Source organism: Manis pentadactyla, chromosome 4 (assembly GCF_030020395.1).
Source record: "Manis pentadactyla isolate mManPen7 chromosome 4, mManPen7.hap1, whole genome shotgun sequence".
NCBI lineage: Eukaryota > Metazoa > Chordata > Mammalia > Pholidota > Manidae > Manis > Manis pentadactyla.
The window spans coordinates 22,013,537-22,033,969 of NC_080022.1; the positions used below are offsets into that span (position 1 = coordinate 22,013,537).

General features: G+C 49.2%; 1 long non-coding RNA gene across 1 annotated transcript; it reads right to left on the minus strand.

Annotated features, from left to right (window-relative positions):
- Nucleotides 1–6,507: 6,507 nt before the first annotated feature.
- On the minus strand, nucleotides 6,508–20,231 carry LOC130683651 (uncharacterized). The gene is made up of 3 exons (XR_008997538.1): nucleotides 20,110–20,231; nucleotides 11,226–11,359; nucleotides 6,508–6,742 (listed from the first exon to the last, which is right to left on the minus strand). It is a non-coding gene; the product is annotated as an uncharacterized LOC130683651 (long non-coding RNA).
- Between the last annotated feature and the right edge of the window lie 202 nt (nucleotides 20,232–20,433).

The following is a 20,433-nucleotide window of genomic DNA, read 5'->3' on the forward strand; positions in this document are numbered from 1 at the left end:
CAAGACAGGCTCCAAATCTCCCCAAGTCCCAACATAAAATGCTGGACATTCTGGAGCTAGTGGACAGGGTGACAGAATTCAGGAATGGGAAGCTGAGGGTCATTTTTCCAGCAGGCTTTATATGACCGGGTGCTCCTCACCTGCACTGCCCTGTAGAGCCCTTGGCAGGAACCCAGGAGGCATGGGGACCCAGGAGCTCCCAGACTCCACCACGAGCTGATGCTTGCCATGGGACCTGGACATTCCTGCACTATGGGGTGGCCTCCCTGGGTTCTGCATCAGGAAATCCACATGGTGCATCTCATCACAGGGGTGTGTTAGAGGTCTGCTCTGCAGCCAGCCTGGCCTGGGCTCTGTCACTAACCTACCCTGTGACTTTGGGTGAGTCACCCACTGCGTTGCCTCTGCTCTTGGCCACTTAAAAACGCCTTCCTGGCCAGCTCCTCACTGCGGCCACCCAACAACCCACCACGAGGGAATCTCAGAGAGCAGAGCCTCGTCTCTACTGCCCACCTCCGTGTCCTCGGTGTCCAGACCCCGCCTGGCCCAGGAGGCTCCCAATAAATACTTGTTGAAGGACACAAGAATGTGTAAATACACGGGACAAGCCCATGAGGTGGGCGTTCTTATCCCCATTTAACAGTGGAGGAGACTGAGGCTCAGTGAGGTGAAGGGCTTGCTGGTGAGGGGCAGGGATTGGGAGGGGAGGGTCAGGGGTAGGGCTGGGGGAGCAGCACAGGTCCTGGGGAGAGTCAGCCAGAGCTGTCCTGCATTCAGGCAATAAATCAAATGTCTCACCAGGCTCCAGCCATTCCCCAGGAAACTCAGGCCCGCATGTGCGAGGCCCCAGTGATGGTGGCCTTGGCGGTGGGGTGGGGGGAAGGGACGAGGGAGGGAGCAGCCTCGTTTGCATAAAGACCCCACCTCCTCCAGTCAGCTGGGCTCTCAGGGGCAGGGACGCCAGGGCCTGGCCAATCACCAGGAGGCTGGGAGCAGAGGCAAGAGGAGCAGGGCCAGGCCCCTCCCCGCAAGCTCATCTTGGACCTTCCCAGCCGACTTTTTCCCTCCTTAACCTTCTTCAGTCCTTCCAACAGTCCCGCATCCAGAGCAGGAATGACCATCTTCACTGTGCAGATGAGGCAGCTGAGGCCCAGAGAGGCCATGTGACTTGCCCAAGGTCACACAGCCTGTCAGAGGCAGAACCAGAACTGACCCAGGCTCTGACCCCCAGCCCAGGGTGCAGAGTCCTGCCCCTCTGGCTTCCTTCCTCCTGGCTGCCTTGGTCCAGGGCCCCAGCTGGGCACCCCCATCCCAGGCCTGTCATCTGTGACCACCAGCCCCTCTTCCCACCAAACGCTCCCACCCAGGGCTTAGCTCAGAACTGCTGCTGACTCCCAAGCCCCCTCCCAGCCCCCATCCCTGAGCCCAGACCCTTTGCTCCAGCTGCCTCCAGATGGGGGACCCACAGAATATAGGGGCTGTTAGGGACCCCAGGGTCATCTGATCTGTCCCCTAGAGCACAGGTGGGAGCTGTGGTCCCTCAGCACCATGCTGTGCTCCTCCCTCCATCCCAGGAGCCCCCCAGGGCTGACTTGGGGGCTGCTTTTCCCCAGCCTTTCTCCCCCTGCTTCCTGCCTCACTTACCCCCACAGCAGATTCTGCAAATCAAGGTCTAAGGTTTGATTTACAAACGTCCTGGGGAAGGAGGGGGAGCCTGCACCTGCAGGTGCTCAGAGGCCCAGGATTTACTCCGCTGGGGAATGTTTGCTTCTCAGGAGGGACGTCTCAGCTGCTCCCCCTTGAAGGCTGGGCTTTCCTGAGGCTTCCTTTTCCCAGGGAGCTGCCTGGCGGCTTTGGGGCAACAGAGGTGGAGGAGCCACGGGGACCCCCATGTGGTGAAGAGCAAATCTACACAGTGCAGATGGGAGGGAGAAGATGGACTTGGGGCCACCAGGTGTCTGGGTTTGAATCCCTGCCCCACATGGCCAAGCTGTGTGGCCTTGGGAAGGTCACTTAATCTCTGGGCCCTGAATCCTCATCTGCAAAATGGGCATAATCACAGTGGGGTTAGTGAGCACATCTGCCTCCAAGGTGATGAGGCTCAGATGAGGGGGGGGGGTGTATAAACACTGGCACTCAGTAGGTGCTCAGGGAAGTAGAATTCTCCCCTCCAGCCCATTTGAGGTCTCCCTTTCCCTGCCTAGATCACCTCCTCCAGGTCTATCCTCCAAGTGTCCCCTGCACCTGCCTTTCTGTCCTCAGGGTCAACTGACCCTGCCAGTCTCACAAATTCCACTTCCCTGTGGCTCAGGAAAGAGAAGGATGAGGCCCCATTGGCAGGACTGGCCTGGCTGTGTGCCAGGACACCAGGCACAGATGGTTCATCTGCCCAGGGATTGTTAGCAGGGCACTGCTTCCCTGCTAATGAGTTAACTAATCTTGTCTGAGAAAGGGCCCTGGGCAGAGTAAGGGGCCCCTGGGGCCCAGAGTTCTGCTGATCTAAGGACTCAGCAAAATTCTTTGACCTGCCTGAATTCTAATAAGGAAGGAGGGAGTTGGGGCACTGGCCTCATAAGGGCAGAAGACCCAGGGCCTAATAGCTGGGTGGGGCCTCTGCAGGGAGTCAGGGCGAGGCAGCTCCACTCCCTCTGAAGGCGTCTCCAGCCTGGGCCTCTCACGGTAGGACCCCAAAACAACCCCTTCCATTTTCAAAGTTGCTCTTGCAGCCAGCAGGCCACAGTGTTGGGGGCAGGAGGCTCTGGAGTCAGACCAGCCAGAACCTAGTGGGGCCACCAGAGACCCCGAGCTGGCTCTGGGCACATCCTGGCCTCCCCTGTGTCTGCTGAGCCTGTCTTCTCTCCTGGAGGTGGGAGTGGGGATCCTCCCTCACTTTTAAGTTTCAGTTGTTCTGATAGGCGTGTGGTAATATATCAGTGTGGTTTTGATTTGCATTTCCCATTAGCCTCATGACTCATGATGCTGAGCATCTTTTAATGCATTTATTGGCTGTTTGTATAGCATTAGAGAAATGTCCATTCATAGGTTCTACTTATTTATAATTTGGGTTGTCTTTTTATCATTGAATTATAAGAATTCTTTACATATTCTGGATGCAAGTCCTTTACCAGACTGTGATGTACAAGTATTTTCTCTAAGTCTGTGGCTTGTCTTTTTATTTTCTGACCAGTGTCTTTTGAAGAGCAGAAATTTAAAATGTTGATTAAGTTTGATTTATCAATTAATTATTTTATGGGTTCTGCTTTGGATATTGCATCTAAGAAATATTTGCCTAAACCAAAATCACAGATGTTTTCTCTTAGGTTTTCTTATGGAAGTTTTATAGTTTTAGGCTTTATATTTAGGTCTATGATCCATTTAAAGTTAATTTTTATATATAGCATGAGGTATGGGTTGAAATTTAATTTTTGCATATGGTTATTGAATTGTTCCAACACCACTTGATAAAATGACTATCCATTCCCCACTACCCAGTTCCTGGAATTTCCTTTGCTCCTTTGTCAAAAATCAATTGTCTTAACATTTGCAGGTCTATTTTCAGACTTTTTATTATGTTCCACTGATCTATTTATTTGTTCCTTTTTATGCCAACACCGCACTTGATTTGGGTAATTAAGTGCAGATTTGTAAGTAATTAAGTACAGGAATTAATTACTTTAGTTTTATAATAAGTCTTGAAGTCATGAAATGTTAGTCCTCTAACTGCTCTTTTTCAAGGTTGCTTTGGCTATTGTAGATCCTGTTTCCATAGGACTTTTAGAATCAATTTCTACAAAAAATGCCTGCATATTTCTTCATAATTCTTATGTTTAAGTTATGTTGAGTTCCATTTATCTGTAAGATTACAGTTGTCTTTAAAATGTGGAACATTTCTGCTATTATTATCTTAGATATTTTGCCTCCCCTCTCCGCCTTCAGGGACTCCAGTTATGCATGTACAATCGGAGAATCTGAATTTGTCCTACAACTCCCTGCCATTCTGTTCTTTTTAAAAAATCTTTTTTTTCTCTTTGGGTTTCAGTTTGAATAGTTTCTATTGCTATGGTGTCAAGTTCATTAATCTTCTCTTCCGCAATTTCTGATCTGCTATCAATTCCATCCAGTGTATATTGCATCTCACACATTGTGATTTTCACCTCTCAATGTTCCATTTGATCTTTTTAACATCATCCATGTCTGCTTCCCTTTGCCAATGTATGGAATGCAGTTATAATACCTTTTAAAGTCCTTGCCTGCGAATTCTATCATCTGCGTCACGTCTGAGTTGGTTTTGATTGATTCATTTATTTCCTCATTACGGGTTGCATTTTCCTGTTCCTTTGAATGCCTGCTAATTTTTATTTGAATCCGAGGCATGGTGAACTCCACCTTGTTGGATGCTGGATAGTTTTATACTTCTAGGCAATTTCATAAGCTATATTTTGTAGTTAAGTTACTTGCTCATAGTTTGATGTGTTCAGCTCCTGCTTTTAAGATTTGTTAGGAGGAACTGAAGTAGCTCCTAATCTGGGGGCTATTTATTTCCCACTATCTAGGCAAGACCCTTCTGTGCACTTCACTCAATAACCTGTGAACCATGAGGTCTTACGGCCTGACTGGTGGGAACAGGCACCCTTCCCAGCACTGAGTGTTGGCATTATTACCTCTCATCCTTTTGAGTGGTTCTTTCCCCAGCGTATGACAATTTTCTCAAATAGGGGTTCTCAGCAGGACTCAGCTGAGTACTTGAGAGGGACCCTCTGAGGATCTTCAGAGGTCTCTTTCGTTTTTCTCTCTCTGCTCTTGACACCCTGTCCTATGGCCTCTGTCTTGTTCTTCCTGGTTTCTTAGCTCTGTCTCTTTAACTCAGTTCCCCCTGTCCCTCCTCCCTGCCTCATGGCCGGGAAATTCTCCCAAGATGGGAAGCTGGGGAGTCACTGGTCTCACCATTTAGTGCCCCGCCTCTCAGGGATCACTGTTCTCCATTGTCTAATGTTCACTGTCTTGGGCTCAGCACTTGACTCGTGAGCCTGTTTCCTTACCCACAAGAAGAGAATAATAACAAATAACTACCCTCCCCCACCCTGAGTTGTGAGGGTGAAATGAATCTACTAAATCACTAAGCCCAGTGCCTGGTAGACGACAGGATGGTGGCTGCTACTCTTGTGTCACTACTGTGACCGCTACTATTCAATACCGATGATTGAGGAAATACATGGTGGCAGATGCTACCCGGAATCCTGAAATGCTCTCAGTGAGTCGCTGTCATTACAGTTGCAGTAGCACCTACGTATAAAACAGTGGTCTATTGTGTGCTGACTCAGTTATTCCATGTACACACAGTGCTTGGTGTCGGTAGGTGCTGGGTATGCAACAGATGCAGTAATTATCCTAGGAGTTTAATAACCACACTCCGACCTGAATTTAATCAAAGCCAAGGGGAATTTCTGACCTGCACAGTTATGGCAGTTGCAGTAACAGCGTCCAGGGGTAAAAGGAAAAGAAGGGACGCAAACTCCACAGTCCAGGCAGGTTTATTGCTAAACCTGAGAGGGACCTCTCTGTTCTGGCGAGCAGAACAAAGAAGGTGTCTCTTAGAGGCTTTTTATGGCCAGGTTTTTTGGTGGGCTTTTGAGGGGATGGGTCTGGGAAAAGGTGGGCTTGTGACTTGCAGATGTATCCTTCGGAGAATGCTTGTAGCCTCAGTAAGATGAAACCAAGGTCTCTCTCAGATGGCATGTAGGCTTATTCAAAAAGGTGGTACTCCCGTGGGGGCTCCATCAGGGAGTCTCCTGGGTCCAGCCCATTCTCCTCCCCTGCCCCTCCTCACTTCACGAAGCAGAGTTAGGATTCAGCGCTGGGCGCTTCTCCCCTCACCCACTCCCAAATCGCAAGCACATGCGACTGAGGTTTGTGGTTCTCCCCCTCCGCCCCCCACCAATGAGGTCTGTGGTTCTCCCCTTCCTGCCCCCACCAATGAGGGTTGTGGTTCTCCCCCCCCACCTCTCACCAATGAGGCTTGTGGTTCTCCACCCCCAATGAGGTTTGTGGTTTTCTCTCCCTCACCCCCCACCAATGAGGTCTGTGGTTCTCCCCACCCTGCCCCCACCAATGAGGTTTGTGGTTCTCCCCCCACCACCAATGAGGTTTGTGGTTTTCTCTCCCCCACCCCCCACCAATGAGGTCTGTGGTTCTCCCCACCCTGCCCCCACCAATGAAGTTTGTGGTTCTCCCTCCCCCACCCCCCACCAATGAGGTCTGTAGTTCTCCCTCCCACCCCCACTGAATACATGATTGTCTTGTGGGATGAGCAGAGATGATGGTCTTAGTACAACCGGTTCATTACAGCCCTCTATACAGAGCTGTGTAACGAACACGTGGCTGCCCAACCTCCTTGGCCCCTGGGCCAAAGCAAATGAAATGCATTCCTCAGTACAGTTTAATTAGCTGGGGGGTGGGGATGTGCAGAGGGAGGAGACAGAACAGGACTGAGACAGAGAAAGGGGAAAACAGGGTGGTGAGGGAGAGAGGTACAGGGGAGGGGCAGAGAGGGGGCAGGACAGGAAGGAGGGAAGAGGATGAGGAAGGACAGGGGTGAGCCAGGAAGGGGGAAGAGGTGAGAGGGGCCCCAAATTTGGGTTTGATTCTCCAAATCCGCCTTGTAGGAAGCACATTGGGTGGGTTCAATGTTCCCACTGGAAAACTGAGGCTGCCAAGTTCTTTGTGCTCCACCCTGCGTTAGGTGCTGGATGAGACAGACAGAAGAAGATACGCATTCAGCAAATAATCATCCAGATTACATTAAGTACAGTTAAATTTGTGATTATTTGCAGGATTAAGTTCAGAAGGACTGTGGCAGAGTGGTTAGGAGTGAGCTCTGAAGACTGCCTGGATGTGAATCTCCAGGCCACATTCTGACTGTTCAACTTGAGCAAGTTACTTCACCTTTCTGGGCCTCAGTTTCCTCATTTCAAAAATGTAGATACAAGTCCTATCTCACAGGGAAGTTGGGAGGATTAAATTAGTTAATATGTGTAGATCACTTGGAATAGCACTTGGGGCCTAGTAAGTGATGGCAGACTCTCCCCAAACTTTAGGCAGGCACCTCTAAGCCCGCTTCTCAACCAGACCTCAATCTTGGGCTTGCGTATCTGTTCTGGACAAATCCAGTTTTAGCAAGAATCTTGCTAAGTCAGTTTACAGAGAATCTGTCATCCTTGACCTCTGATTACGTTGGCTTGCCTTCTATGGTAAGAATCTTGTTAGGTCAGTTTAGCAAGAATCCCCTTGGGTTGGGGTCCCCACCAGCCACCTCACCCTATGAATCCCCACTTGTCACTGTTGTCTTCGGACCTGTTGCTCAGTTCTGTACTGAAATCTCTTTTCCCCTAGTGCAATAGTTTCTGAGTAAAATCTGTCTTTACCACTTTAACCGGTGTCTGACTCTGGCTCTCTTTGACAGTACACAATCAATTTCAACTTTGAATATAAAAGAGCTAAAACGTAAAGAAAAAGGATCAGAAGGCTGCGCTTTAGATAATCTTTTCTGAAAAGGCAAGTCTTCTGAGCTGAGATCTGAAAGGTGATCCACATGCCAAGAAGATGAGACAAAGTGAATAATGGGCCTGTTTCTTTTTGTTTGCCTGTCTAGAATTTACCCCTCTTTTGGTAGGACCACTCCCCAGTTTTCCTTTGAAAACAACTCCCCACCCATTCCCAGTCTATCCAGTGGGGCTGATCTGTCCTCTGACTCCTGCCACCTAGGCCTGGCCACTCAGGTAATTTTACCTTTTCACCTATTGCATTTTGACTGGCATAGGTTCCCACATGCTTACTGAGCTCAGGTGCCACTTCCTCCAGGAAGCCTCCTGTCATCCTTACCACCATCACCGTTACTCCCAACTGAGTGGTTCCTTTCACACTTGCGAGGCTTTTAAGAGTGAAAGTATCAGCAATGGGAACATGGAAAAGCAATAGGATATGGTGGCATTTCATGCCAACACACCAGTGCTTCAGATCCAATCTGGGGCAGAGAAGGAGTGCTAGGCTTACAATAAAGAGAACTAGGGTCTTCTCTGGGATTTCCCAAATATACTGTGTGACCAAGAGAAAAACGTATTCTCCTTTTGGGCTTCAGGCATCCCCTCTGTAAGATGAGGGAATTCAGGCCAAATGAGTCAAGAATTCACTCTTTCCACAAGCATGCCTTGAGTGTCTACCATGAGCAAGGAACTGGGTCATGCCCAGTGCAGGGACAGGTAGATGCCCATGGAAGACGGGCCCGAGTGATGGGACAGGACAGGCCTGGAGAGCATCTCAGGATCCATAGAGACCTAGACAGCACAGAGGAAGGAGGGCCCTGCCAGAGCTGAGGGCCGCAGGGAGGGTTCCTGCAGGAAGGGGTACTTAGGTGGGATACTGAAGACGGTATGGGGCACAGAGAGCATTTCGGAGAGAACAGAAGTCCTAGGTTCTAGTATTCTAGGGCCTGTGATTCTGGGCTCTATAATTCTGGGTTCAGGGCCTTTAATTCTCTATTTCAGATCCATGGCTCTGGATTCTGTAACTCTGGGTTTAGAATTCTGTTGTTCAGAGATTTACAGTCTGTATCTCTGGGGTCTAGGATTCCAAAGTCTAGATTCTGGGTTCTGGACTTTCTGATTTGGAGTGCTGTGTCATGTTTATTCCTCTTCAAACCCAAAAGCAGGTGTTGGGAATGATAAAGAGATCCTGACATCCTCCCAGATCCTCCCTCCCCATCCCCAGCAGGCCACAGGTCAAGGCAAGCCCCTCCTTCCCTGCCTTCCCCCCTCTACTGTCCTCATTCTCCCGGTTTCTCTGCCTGTAATGGGGTGTCCCATTTAGGCTGGGGGACAAGCTGAGAAAAGGTGTGGATAGAAGGGCCAGTCTTCCTGACTCAGCATCCCAGGTGATGGATGGCCTGGGTAGGGTGCTGCTCTCAACAAACAGGCCCTCAGCCATGAAATAACCCAGGGGCGTCTTCCTTAGTGAAGAAGGAGGAGGGAGTATGATTTAAGGGACCCTTAATGCTACTGCCCAGTATTGGGGAGTGATCCCTTTGGATTAAGCATTGTCCTACTCTGGTGTCCTCTCAGGTGGCTTTCCCAGACATCTCCTGATGAAGGTCCCTGCTATGCTGCCTGCCCATCCATTCCACCCAGGGCAAGCCCAGCAGAGACAGGAAACCCCGAAGTTAGTGCAACTCCCACCCCTCAGCCCCCACATAGGCATAATCATCTCTGACTCCCAAGAATTCTGGGTTCTCTTGAGGAAGGGTCTGTTGATATAGAGTATAAGAATACTTCGAAGCTTGAGGACAGACGTGTCATTTGGCTCTGGATATGAGGGGTGCGAGCGGGCCTGGGTGTGGGGGGAAGGCCTGACCCGAGGCGTGGCCAGGGCTGCCCCCAGAGGTGCAGGCGGTGGTCTGGAGATAAAATAGCGATTCCAGGGCTTTTGGGTGACACGAGCCCACTGCCCATCTTGTTGTAGTTCGACCCTCTCTGTGGGCTGGTGCCCCTACCCCGGTGACTCTTGCCAGAGAGGGCTGTGACAGAAAGCCCATGCTTATTTCTTTGGTTTTCAGATGATGGAATTAAAAAAAAAGTGAACCTAAACTATTTGCAGGGAGATAATTTTTCCTAATCACTCACCCTGCTGCACTGATCTCCACAACTTGATTACTCCTAATTAGATTAATTAGAAGGAGAATAATTTCTTTTCTCTGAGAATATGAATGGTGTCTGAGACAGCCCCAGAGTCTCAGGCCCGGTGTGGAGGCTGCCCAGATGAGATGTCTGTCCTCTCAGGGGTGGAGGGACTTCCTCCCCGCAAGCTCACACCACAGGCAAGTTGAACCCAGGTCTGTCTGATCCCAAAACCCAAACCCTTAACCATCACACTATTCATCTCACCTTGGCCATTTTCCCTATTCTCCCTTCCTGGGTGTGGCATCAATGGGCCGCCCCCTCCCGAGGGCAAGGGGGCCTAGAGAGGCCCTAGGGGCTGGGGTCAGAGTATGGATGTCCCCATGGCACAGCGAGCCAGCCTCCTAGGCAAACCCTTCTCATGCCTCTAACTGCAAATCCTGTCTCTGTCCTGCCCCTTTCACCATAAACAGGGATGGGGGAATGATTTTAGAAAACCAGAGTAGGCAGAATGCCAGGGCATTTGAAAAGCATGTGGTGTTGCTAGCCAAAGAACTGAGAGAGACACTGGGAGGGACCTGGCCCTCCTGCCCCGACTCCTCCTGGGCATCTGTGATCGACATGTGGGCATGTAGGTCACTGTCCGAGCCAGGTCAGTGGTGGCCCTCATAGCCTCAGTGGGTTTGTGCCACACCCTGCTATGGTTGGGGCTGCTTGGCCCTACTTGCTGGCTCAGTGTCTGCACCCTGGATTGGCCCTGACCTGTAGCCAGAGAGGGTGGGGGTCAGTTTCACCCCTGGGCTTTGGCCTCAGCACCTGGCACCTTGCACACACACGTCGCTGATCTTACCCTTCCCTGTGCCATGCAAATATTCACCGAATCCCCGCCCTTTGGGGCTCTGCTGAGAAAGGCGCCCACACTCTGAAGGAACCTCATTATCCTGAGACTACCATCCTCATCGTCATGCACAGCCTGCATCCGGCCTTGCACAGTGTTACTTACATACACCCACACCAAGCTAATGCACACATCTGCCCTTGTGACCTTCACACCTATGCTTTGAGACTGTCACTCACACACAACTTAGGACAGTCACACACACACACACACACATACACATCCTAATAAAGCCCAGATACATACCATAGGCAGGCGTGAGTGTGCTTGTGCACAAACATGCACACACCCCATCACACACAGATGCACTGACACTTAGTCCTGTGTGCTAGTCCCATCACTGCCCAGATGTGTAAATTTCTGGCACTTTCTCAGAGCCTCAGATCCAGAGCCTCTCATCTATAACAGAAGAGTGAGCCACTTTTAAGAGACCCTTTTGGCTGTGGCATCTTGGGATTTAATGTTCTCTTTCATGTCTTTTTCTCTCTCAAGTTGAAATTGATGCAGGGGCAGCCCCAAGTGGGGTCGCAGGCTGGTACTCATTCATTAGCCACTATCAGTAAACTGGGAACTCACCCCAGAGGGACAACAGAGAGGGATTTACTGTCCCCCATGCACACGCACATAGACACACATGAAACTGCTTTCACGCTGAGACACACATGCAGGAAAAGTCATCACCAGCTTGAAGTGATGGGATTTATCATCCAGTGCCAGTCCTGGGGCCAGGCCTCACCCCCACCGCCATCTATCCCTTTGATACTTCTCTGAGAACTTCACTGGTGAGGGGTCCAGCCTGGGAAGACAAGTGAACAGCAGCTCTGGAACCAGAAGCTTAAAGACGGATTAGTCATGTCCTGTGGCTACAGACAGGCCCTGGGGACATTTTAGAGAAAGGGGACAGGCAAGTCTCCAACCAGGGGGCCTGGCATCCTGGGTGGACCACAGACTGGAGAGTCAGCAGAGGGGTGACAATGCCCACTGAGAAGCAGGCTGGCACTTGCACAGCCCCCAGAACAGACACCCCTTAAAAGTCTGCTCCCACCCTATGTGCCTTACTTACCTCGCCTTAGTCCTGCGGAGGGACCCTACCTAGGGAGGGACCCTGTTCCGCCCCCTTCTCTGCACAGCTGTGGCTGCCTGAGCCCCACTTATACGGCTCCACAGATGGCTCCAGGCTTCAGGACCAATCCTGCTCCAGCTGAGGGGGCCTAAAGGGTTCTGGGCATTTTCCCAAAGAGGACATCAAAATGGCCAGCAGGTGCAAGAGAAGATGTTCAACTTCACTAATCATCAGGGAAATGCAAATAAGTCACAATGAACTCTCACCTCACATCTGTGAGAATGACTATCCCCAAAAGACAAGAGACAGCAGGTGCTGGCGAGGCCGTGGTGAAAACAGGACATTATACACTGCTGGTGAGAATGCAGATTGGTCCAACCACTATGGAAAACAATATGGGCATTTCTCAGAACAATTAAAAATAGACTTACTATACACGTGACCCAGCAATCCCACTTCTGGGAATATACCCAAAGGGAGTGAAAACAGGAGTTTGGCAAGCTAGAAGCACCCCCCTGTTAATCACAGCATCATTTACAATAGCTAAGATACGGAAACAACTCAAATGCCCTCAATGGATGAATGGTTAAAAAAGATGTAGTATATATACTCAATGGAATAGTATTCAACCCTGAGAAAGGAGGATATCCAGCTATTTCCAGCAACACAGACCTTGAGTACACTATGTTCAGTGAAATAAGCCAAAGACAGTTACTGTATGATAGCACTTGTATGTGGAACCTAAACAAACAAACAAATAAACAAACATGTTAAAAAAAAAAACAACAGAGAGTGAAGTAGGGGTTACCAGGGGTTGGGGGTTGAGGAGATAGGATTGATGGTGTTTAAGGGTATAAGCTTGTAATAAATATCAAAAGAGCCACAGGGATTTAATACAGATGGTAATATTGTGTACTGCAAGTATGTAATGTGACAAATATTTTTACAATAGCAGCCATATTATAATATATAAATGTATCATAGTAACATAGACTACACCTTAAATTTACACGATGTTACATGTCAGATTTATCCAATTAACAAAAAAAGAAAACAAATAAATGAAAAGCTGATTCATCTTTGTATACCTAGAGACTTTCGTGTCACTTGGAATATGACATCGGAATTCTAGCATGTATAGTGGACCAAAAGAAGAAATGAATCAATAGATAATAAATTAAAAAAATAAGTTCTGAGCACAGGTAAAGGGGATGGGGTGGATCATGCAGTCTGATTTGGTTTGGAATCCCAGCCACTGACCTGAGCAGCTTTCTCTTGTCTCTGCACCTCGATTTCATCATCTTCCTAACAGAGCAAGGAGCCTCTCGGGACCCCATGTGGGCTCCGAGCAGGCACAGGGAGGGGCATGGGCAGGTGCTCAGTGGGCATTTGTTCCCATCCCCTCTGTAGCCCCCACAGCACCTGGTCCCAGTCAGTGCCCAGGAAGTACTGATTAATCTGGTAAGACAATGAAATGAGCTCATGCTCATGGCAGCAAAATCCAAAACTGCGGTGGGAAACCAAACAACCAGAGGGCCAGCTGGGCGGAGCCACTGGTGGTCTGGCTGTCAGACATCAGGGAAGACTTCCTGGAGGAGGCAGGGGCTTGGGCTGGGTAGGATTTGGATAGAGGAGGGGAGGGAAGGCATGGGACGAGGGGGGACTGCATGTGCAAAAGCCTAGTGGTTGAAAGGGAGGGGGTCAGGTGAGCCCACACCCTTGTGCTGGGAGGCTGGTCCCTGTAAGGGTGTGTGTGTGTGTGTGTGTGTGTGTGTGTGTGTGTGTGTGTGTGTAGCCCCAGCACAGTCCTGGGCTCCCAGCGTTGCTCAGTAATAGCAGCTCCCTCCCCTGTCAGCTTGTCCAGGTCACCTGCTTCCCTTTGTCTCCAGGGTGGCCTCCTGACATGGTCACATGTGGTCCCAGCAAGGCAAAGGCTTCGGTGCAGGGACCTGGGGGACCATGAACATGTCAGCCCTCTCAGGAAGACCACCAGGCTCTACTTGCTGTGAAATGCAGACCCTAGAACCTTGTTGCTGAGTGTTTCCTCCCCTCCCCAGTTAGGAACTGAGCACAGAGAGGTTAAGGGAGCAGCCCACAGTCACCCAGCCCCCAGGTGGCCCCCCAGTTCTCTGCTCCCTACCCAGCCTGGGGAGGGTCCTCTGTCTACAGCACCTATACGGGAGCCTCAGGGATCCCTCTTCTCCTTTCTCCCGTCTCTGTCCTCATACACACTCACTTTCAGGCTGACAAGAGCCTGCAAAGGGGGCCCAGTGCTCCCTCCCTGGAGTCCACACCAGTGATCTGTAGACCCAGGTGGCCGAGGCCTGGGCTGTGCTGGGAAGGGGAGGGTTAAGCCCTGAGCAGCCCTTCCTGGTTGGTGTTTAACCTGCAGTTTAAAGGCCATCAGGAGCCCTACGGATCAAATGTTTTCTCTCTTAATGGCATGGCAGCTGATTAAAGAGGGGCCTTCTTCCCTGACATAGAAGAGAGGCCATCCATTACCCAGAATGTCCCTGGGCTGGCAGCCGGAATAACCATCCTACAGCCCTGCCTGAGTGGAGGAGGGGTCCTCTCATTCCTGCCTTCAACAAACCCTACCTGGTCCCTCTGACACTCACTGCAGGAGAGGAGAGTTTGGAAAGACACTGAGATAGACTAGGGCTCTGCTCAATGCAAGAGAGAGCCCCCAGTCTCAGTGGACCACAAGTTGACAGGTATGTGCTTTCATCCACTTTTTCCCTTTTTTCACCCCTTCTCTGTCCCCTTTTGCCAGGCAATCACTGATCTGCTTTCTGTCACTACAGAGCAGTTTATGTTTTCTGGAATTTTATTTAACTAGAATTATACTGCATGTACTCTTTTGCCTGGTTGCTTTTACTCAGCCCATTAATTTAGGTTCATATGTTTTGTTGTATCTATAAATACCCTGTTCCTTTTTATCGCTGAGTAGTAATCCATTATATGGATATACTTGCAATTTGTTCACCATTCACCTGGTGATGAGCATTTGGATGGTTTCCAGTTTTTTTGATATTACAGATGAGGCAGGTATGAACATTTGTGTGCATGTCTCCTAGTGAATGTGTGTTTTCATTTTCCTTGGACTACCTAGGAGTACAATGGCTGGGTCATATGGTAGGTTGCATGTTCAACTTTCTAAGAAACTGCCAAATTGTTTTCCAAAGTGCTTGTACCATTTTACATTTCTACCTGCAGTGTTTGGGAGCTGTGTTAGTCCACATCCTCATCCACACTTGATATTGTCAGTCTCTTTAATTTTCACCATCTAATAGATGTGTAGTAGTATCTCATTGTGGCTTTTATCTACATTTTCCTAGGAACTAAGGAAAAGCATCATCTTTTCATGTACTTATTTGCCACCTGTTTCTGTTCAAGTCTTCCGCCCATTTGAAAAATTGCGTTATGTTCTTTTTGTTGAGCTTTGAGAATTCTTTATATATCCTGGAAACAAGCCCTTTACCAGATAAGTGGTTTGCAGGTCTGTCCTTCTGGCCCGTGGCTTGCCTTTCCAATCTATTACCAGTGTCTTAGTGCTCAAAAGCTTTTAGACTTAATGAGGCTGCCATTCCAAACTTGCTGTCCATTATGATAATTATGCCATCTGCCATTTGGGGATCCTCCCATTCCCATAGCTGCCAGAGGACCCTGTTCTGGGCTCAGGGAACCCTTCCCAGGGTTTTAAATCCAGTGTCATAGGGCAGTCTCCCTATGTTGCCGTGCTGCTTTATCCAGCTTTAATTCTGCCCTCCTTGATCTGGAACCTCCAGGATCCATTCCAGGCCCGCTTTCCTGGCTCCTGCTGGTCCTTGCAGCCAGGTCCTGCAGCTCCTTTGATATAGAATCTCTCTCCTCCCCTGGCAGACCCAGTCCTTCGGCAGTTGGTTTATGCTTACATTTGAGCTTAGTTATGGGTCTGGTAGCCAAACGGGGATCACAGACAGCCCTGAAGCAGGTGAGCATTGTGTAGGGCGTCTCCTCCTTGGAGGCCTCGGCAGAGTCTCGTAGTCAGAGGGAGAGTAAGTTGCTTTGCAGGCCTGCAGGGCTCAGGTAGATCTGGGTGCTCAGCCTAGCCATCCAGGTATCCTCACCCAAGTCTCAGGGACTTACTCCTGTCCTATGGAGGCGCTGACTGTGGCACAAAAGACTTTCCTAGACAGAGAGTTCCTCGTTCTTTGAAGCTCTTGCAATGAGGTCCTTTGGCTGGTCTCTGGCTACAGATGGATGTTTCTTCGTAGGCTGCCAAGTGGGTCCTCCAATGAACATTTTGCTTCAAATTGCTGATTAATAAATCTGAGTCTATAATTTTCAATCTCCAATGTGTCAATGGCACTTAATGACAGCCCCCAGTTCCAATTTCCTTATAATTACTTTCTCTCCTATACTTAGCGCCAGAGACATTGCATCAGCCAGCACCCCCCTGCTCCACCTGTATCCCTTCCCTGTGCCCTATGGGTGAGTGTCTTAACCATGGCCCTATGTCACTGTCAGGGACTGTCATCACTCCCCCTACCACCAATGGTGGGGTCCTCATTGCCATCTCCACAGTTTCATCTTACAGCCTAAATAGAGGGTGTATGATTCAGAAGTCTGGGCACAGGTTAGATGTACCCTCTGTTTAGGGTCCCTAAGGCCATTACTAGCACTAGTCCCACTACCAGTTAGCCGAGGTTGGGTTCCCTAGAAGCAGAGCCTGAGATGAGGATTCTTGAGAAGTGGTTCACTGGAAGGAGGGGTATGAGGGGAGAAGGCTGGAACAGGGGAGGAGTTAAGCACAGATGTGGTCTTTGGGCCCAGGGGAGTTGGCTTTAGGAGGCTAACTGTTCAATATCAGAACAGCTTTGGGGACCTTGGGCTCTTGGTCTGGGCAGGTGTATTAGGCTTCTCCAGCGGAATAGAGTCAATGGGATGTGTATACAGAAAGAGACTTGTTATAAGGAATTGGCTCATGCAGTTATGGAAGCTGGCAAGTCTAAAATCTGCAGTGTGGGCTGGCAGCCTGGAGAGGCCATCTGCTGGAGACTTCTCTCTTGCTTGGGGAGCTTGGTCTTGTTCTATTCAGGCCTTCAACTGATTGGATGAGGCCCATCCCACATTATGGAGAGCAATCTGCTTACTCAAAGTTCACCTATTTAAACATAATCTCACCCCAAAAGCACCCTTCAAGTTGACACACAAAATTAACCATCATACGATATGTGGGGCTAGGCCTTAAAATCAGGAGAGGGAAAGGTCAGCCTAGGGCAGGGAGTAGAGCACTGTCCAGGAGGGCCTGGTGGCTGGCTGTGGAATGAGTGAGACAGGGAGCCACTGTCCAGGCCCAGCCACTTGGCTGGCAGGTAACATCAGGCAGATATTCCAGCAGACTCTGGGCCTCAGATGGGGGCCTGGAGGCAAAGCAACTATGATTTCAGGGAGCAAGAGGGGCCTCAGGCACCAGTTAGGAGGGATAATGTGCCCTCGGGAGGAGGTGAGTGTTGAGTGCCTGGAATTGTTGGGCAGGAAGACAGAAATGAGTGGGATGAAAAGGAGGAAGGGCCCCCAAAGATGACTCAGGGAGTTGGTTAGATACAGCCAGAGAGCCAGAAATGACTCAGAGAGTTAATGAGATGAAGCCACAGGGTCTAAGAGTGACTCAGGAAGTGTCCAGGGTCCCCCCAGGTAAGAAACATCAGAAGCACAGGCCCAGCCCAGCCCTTGTCCTCATTTCACCAATCAGAAAAGGCCTAGAGAGCTGACAGCTGTCAATCAAGGACCACTCTGCCCTACCAAAACCACATAAAAGAAGCCTCAGAATGAGCATCCGGGTCTGTCTCGTCTCAGGCAGGCGTGCTCTGTGACTCTCTGCAGAGTGCATTGAAACTTACTTTGCTTTCTTGGTTTTGGTCTCTCGTCTCACTGTATCTGACTTCCTTGCGACCCTAAGCCGAGTCCTTTCCTTCCTAACAGAATGGGAGTAAGGTTATGGGAGGACAGACCCACAGTCACGGCTGTGATATGACCGTGTTGTTGCTTCCATGGCTCAGGAGTCTGCACCTTCTGTCTGGTCTCAAAAGGCTGCAGTCTCATCAGAGACTTGTACAGGGAAAAGTCTGCTCTCACCATCTGCCCATCGCCGTCCTGCCCTCTGTCCTGAGTATCCCTCAGTTCCTCCCCTCTACCCATCCTGCTGCTGCTCTGGGGTACCCAGTGCTGTCGGAGTTTGGGGCCCCCTAACAGTGCAGGTGGTGTGTGTGGATGCTGACCCCAGGAGGCTCAATGAAGAGGGGACGGGCCTGGGGCAGAAAAGCCCTGAAGCTGGAATCAGAGAGCAGGTCGCACCGCAGGGTGGGGACATGCCTCAGGCTTGTCTCTCAAGAGGGAAGCTGTATATTTACCTATTTATCCACCCCCTACCATCCCTCACTGGTTGAGGGGTGCCCCTGGGGTATAAGATCCAGGCACTTCTGTGCTGCCCTGGCTATGGCTGGTTAAGTCCCCAGGACACTGGAGAACCGCCCAGAGGGGAGCAGTCAGCATGCCGGGAACCTCAGCTGCTTACCCAGCCTGCCCTGCTTCAGCCAGCTCCTCATACACAGCCAAACCCTATCTTCACTCCAACCAGCGGAGCAACCCCAACTTCATGCTAAATGCATAATTTACTGCTAATTAAACTTAATGGGACTAGAGTAATTATGTTGACTTTTTAAAGTGCTTAGAGATAAATACCTGCTTAGATATTTCAGAATATAAACCCTTCCCATTGTTTTCTGAGGGAGTCGGGGGAGGGAAGGTGGAGGCAGGATCAGATAGAGGTGGGTGGGAGGCTTAAGAAACCCATCTGAGGGTGCTTTTGAATCCCACATGGGGATGGAACCTAGGACAGTCTCTGCGAGAGCAATTTGGTAAAACGTACCCAAAGCCTTAAAAATACTCATACTTAAAAACTCCCAGTTATAAAATAAATAAGTCATGGGGATATAATGTATGGGCCTGAGGAATAGAGTCGATAATATTGTATTAACTGTATGGTGACAGATGGTAGCAGGCCTGTTATGGCAATCATTTTGCAATATATAAAAATGTTGAATCACTGTGTTGTACAACTGAAACTAATATGATATTGTATTTCAATTATACTTAAATAAAAAGAGAAGGAAAAAAATACCATACCTATTGCCCTACGTGCACAAATCTATTATAAGGAAATAATCAGATGGACACAAAGCTCTATGTGAAAAGTGAGGCACCCCAGCATTATTTATGGCAGACGCATTTGGATGGGACCCATCCGACTCCCTAACAATGGGGGATTAGCTACCTCAGTTACTGAACAAGCACAGGCTGGAATGTGATGTAGCCGTTCAAAACAAGACAGTCAAAAAGTAATTCACATGGGAAGATCCTGATAGAATAGGAGTGAGAGAAAAAAGAAGATATAAATCTGGATATAAAGTACATTCTAAATATTCCCAGAGACAAGAAATCCCAGGAGGAATTGTACAAGAATGCCAATGGTTTTTAATTAATTTTTAATGCAAAGGAAAAGCACACTCCTGTGGGACTCCCTTCCCTCGGTCCGCTGCTACAAGGCTGCTTCATTTCTGGCACTAGAAGTGTGGGTTTCTTCCACATTAAGCAATTCTGTGACACTAGCTGTGTATCCTACAATTTAACTCAATTCTGACACTGTCTACCTGGAGATATCAACAGATCTTACAGGTTAAAGACTCATTCCCCCAAGACTGCCATTGTTAGAGTAGGCAGATAGGTAGGCACAGCAGGGAGAGGGAGGCGGACTTGGGCCAGATGTTTGTTTGCTTACATTCCACCTATTCTGTACAAGCTGTTCCCTTGGGATGTGGAGCGAGGGTGTAGGAAGCAGCCCAGCCCAGACTGCCTGATTTCAACATGGAGGGGAAGCCGACCCTGACTTTGAGGTAGAGGAGGGACATGGGATAAGCATCATGATTAATGTTTCCTACCTATGATGACAAATGCTGATACAAAATTGTATAGTAAAAATAGGGACAATTCCATCTCAAGGCTAAGATTCCATTTTAAAAACCAAGGAGTTAGGAGGTAAGATTCCTAATATGTTTTATTGTGATTAACCAACAACTGACCCTATCTTAAGGCAGGGCAAGCAGTCCTGAATGTGTGTTTCCACTGCTTGAGGGTAACCATTAACTTGGAGAAGAACAGGATCAAGAAATTCCTTGTGTTAAATTTATCTTACAGAATATCAAGAGGACTGATCATGGTAATGTCTCTATCACTGGAGATAGACATCATGAGACCATACATCAGTCTATGCTCCCCTGAAATCCTTAAAAACCAAATCTTAACCCTCTAAGTGCTTCCTCTGTGAGGTTGCTGACACTCGTCTGAGTGTGTACTGTCTTATCAAGTAAACTTTCTTGTTGTAAAAACCTATTGTACTTTGTCTGGACTCATTTTCATAATAAAGACAAGAACTCACCAACCTCCAGCGGTGTCTTTGTTACTTGCCACCTTATTCAATTTTCTAGTCTTAAGCACAAATCTTCTCTCTCTCCCTGTTTTACTTCAGACAAGAAGAGCAGGGCTACTGAGATCTCTGATTCGGACTTGCAAGTTCCCATTGCCTGGGTGACCCAGACGGGACTGCGGCTGTTCGATCATGCTCTTTGGCAGCCTGCCCGAAAATCTCCTTTCTTTGCTTTGGGGAAGTTCTCAGAACATAATCTCACTCCATCCAGTGCTCTGTGGCTCCCCCAAATCCTGGGGTGGTAGGAGCTTAGTTTCCAGGCCATGCAGACTCAAGTGGA